The sequence below is a fragment of the Oncorhynchus gorbuscha genome, unplaced genomic scaffold, assembly GCF_021184085.1.
Source record: "Oncorhynchus gorbuscha isolate QuinsamMale2020 ecotype Even-year unplaced genomic scaffold, OgorEven_v1.0 Un_scaffold_1953, whole genome shotgun sequence".
Taxonomy (NCBI): domain Eukaryota; kingdom Metazoa; phylum Chordata; class Actinopteri; order Salmoniformes; family Salmonidae; genus Oncorhynchus; species Oncorhynchus gorbuscha.
The window spans coordinates 69,681-73,016 of NW_025746594.1; positions in this window are offsets into that span (position 1 = coordinate 69,681).

Here is a 3,336-nt window from a genome sequence, read left to right on the forward strand (position 1 = left end):
TATTTAGGTAGCCATTTCCCCATGGTTATTCGTGGGATCATACATTTACATTACATTTAAGTCATTTAGCAGACGCTCTTATCCAGAGCGACTTACAAATTGGTGCATTCACCTTATGACATCCAGTGGAACAGTCACTTTACAATAGTGCATCTAAATCTTAAAGGGGGGGGGGGGGGGAATACTTATCCTATCCTAGGTATTCCTTAAAGAGGTGGGGTACATTTAGTTGCCTGAGTGCAGTAGCGTCACGTTTCGTTTGGTTGGTGGTTTTTGTTCAGTGAGTTTCGGTTTAATAAAATATGTGGAACTCGAGGCACGCTGAGCCTTGGTCTACTCCTTTCAACAAACGTGACAGTTTGACTGGAAGATGAATCAACATTATCCAGTCACAGTACGGTCATTTCAGGTGGGACATATTTCCTGTTCTCCTTCAAACATGTTTGAATTGCTTTCTTTCTTCTACCCTTTCTTTCTGTCTTTTCGTTTCAGGAAGGAACCTTCATAAAAAAAACTTTTATTACCCAGGAAGATGCTCTCTTTTCTTCATATGAATGCAGAAGTGCCAGACAGCGTTCCTATTTCATGTGTTCCTGCTTTGAAGTGCACAACATTGTCACACTGTGTTTTACAGGCAGAGAGCTATGATGATACAGTACATGCTGTAATCCAGCTACAAGGGCCACTCATCATCATCCCTACATCAACAACAGTTTCTACCGACCAAGTGCAAAACACAATTCAACAGGGTGAAACAAAACAAGCGACAGAGCCAAAATGGAGTGAACTTTTCTGCTACTGCAAAGAAACAGAGCCACTTTAGTGGTATGCAGCCTCGCAGGATGTACGTGATTAACGCAATACACATTTCTATCCCCGTGTTCCTCCTCATCCAACTCCTGTCTCTCGTTGGCGGCGGTGAGCCAAGCGTGGCGTGAATCTGCGGTACCGTTTCTGGCCCATAAATCTTGAGTGATGATTGCGTCGTTTACCCCGGTGCCATGCTATGATACCCGCTGGAATATCAGAAACACATTAATGCTGGCCTTCCCTTCTCTCCCCAGATCACTGCCGCCTCCACAAATTGATATACGGGCGACACACACACACACACACACACACACACACACACACACACACACACACACACACACACACACACACACACACACACACACACACACACACACACACACACACACACACACACACACACACGGCGGGCTGAGAGAGAGAGAGAAGCGACGACAGTAGCGGCGGGGTACGCCTATATTCTCGTCACGCTAATATAAATAAGGAATTTCACAGCACTTGCCATCGTTATTTACCTCGTACCGCTTCATATTAAACGGCTCCCAGGAGTACAAGAAAATGGAAAAAGCAAAGAGAGGAGCACGTCTAAAACCATGGGGTTGTATTGACCAGGTAGCAGCAGCAACTTTTCATTTAGATGAGTTATTCAGATCCACGTCTGTTCTCGGCTAAATAGCCCGGCCTCCTGTGAGCCTCCTGTGAGGCCTCCTATTGAGCGCTTTTATGCCGTCGGAATGGAGGAGCACTTCAGGGTCTTAATTGACAATTGCCTTACGCGGTGGGATGACGGCTGAAACAAACCGCGCTGAAAGCCGAATGATAAACCTGGGACTTGACGAGTGGTACAATGCAGAGAGATGAGATGAAGGCAGGGTGAGTGTGAGAGATACCGAGGGGCCAAAGCCCAACAATAAGGCTGACATGAATGATAGTGTTTTATGAGAGGCCGAGTACAGAGTAGAGACGTGGCTATGGGGCCAGTTCAGTAGGATTCAACACTACAGAGTAGAGACGTGGCTCTGGGGCCAGTTCAGTAGGATTCAACACTACAGAGTAGAGACGTGGCTCTGGGGCCAGTTCAGTAGGATTCAACACTACAGAGTAGAGACGTGGCTCTGGGGCCAGTTCAGTAGGATTCAACACTACAGAGTAGAGACGTGGCTCTGGGGCCAGTTCAGTAGGATTCAACACTACAGAGTAGAGACGTGGCTCTGGGGCCAGTTCAGTAGGATTCAACACTACAGAGTAGAGACGTGGCTCTGGGGCCAGTTCAGTAGGATTCAACACTACAGAGTAGAGACGTGGCTCTGGGGCCAGTTCAGTAGGATTCAACACTACAGAGTAGAGACGTGGCTCTGGGGCCAGTTCAGTAGGATTCAACACTACAGAGTATTCAGATAAAAATGTATTGTGTAGAAGAGACAGTTCTATCACCACTATTCGGGTACAGGTCTGTGGGATGGTAGGAGAGATCATTTCGTGGCTCACCAACAGCCACTCCACTGTAAGCATGAAAGTGTTGATGAAGAGGGGGCAGCACTAGACAGAAGTAGAGAGGCTATTGTCCAGTACAGACAGAGAGCTGGGTCTTTCATCCTTCTTTATCCTCCTCTCATCTGCAGCAGAGAGGAGTGACAGTGACCCACATGGCCCTGGCTGAATAGCCGAAATTGTGCAACCAGCAACTTCCATTCTGCAACACCCAGCAACTTGCACACAGCGAACCGTTCTCACACGAATAGAATGAGAATGGAAAGAAACTTTACAAGTAGGACAAATATAGTATGAAATAGCAGTGAGTGTTTACTAACGTAGTTATTACAACTGTAGTTTGGCTGATGAAGTTGTGATTGTGTTTTTGCCTTATTTACAGCTGAATTAGCTAAAGGGTATTGAGGAACCACAGCAAAGTCCAATTCCTAATTTAGAGAGATAAACACACAGGCTGATCTATTACACTGTTTTGTGGCTGGTTTCCTACAATGTCAGCACGTATCATAGAGATCATTCACACACGTTATGCAGCCGGGGGAAATGACCTAACGACTCCTAGAAGTTTACCCATTAATCTCCCCAATCAAGTGTTAATTAAAAACCTTAAAGGACATATCCATTTCAAATCCTTAGCTTGTAAGGAAGCACTAATCCTATCATTTATTTAATTAACTCTGAACTACCGGTACTCCAGTACGGTTGCATGGTGCACCTGGTAGCCTGAAGTGATTGGCTAAGGACAGTGTCTGTCAATCTGCACTACTATGTCTATCAGTGCTGGAAAGATGTAATATCATATCAGCATGATGTCAAGTGCTATCACTCAGCAGCATGTACTCGGTGTTATACCAATGGCATGTCTCCCAGGAACTGTGTTTTGTGTGTGTGTGTGTAAACTCTGTCATCATCAGCTCCAGTTCTAACCCCACAGGGGATTATGCTACTCTGTTACAGGGAGGGGAGACTTCCGATATGGAACACCACAAGATTCCCAGTGCTCTGTATGGAGATTACGACAACAGGGTATGG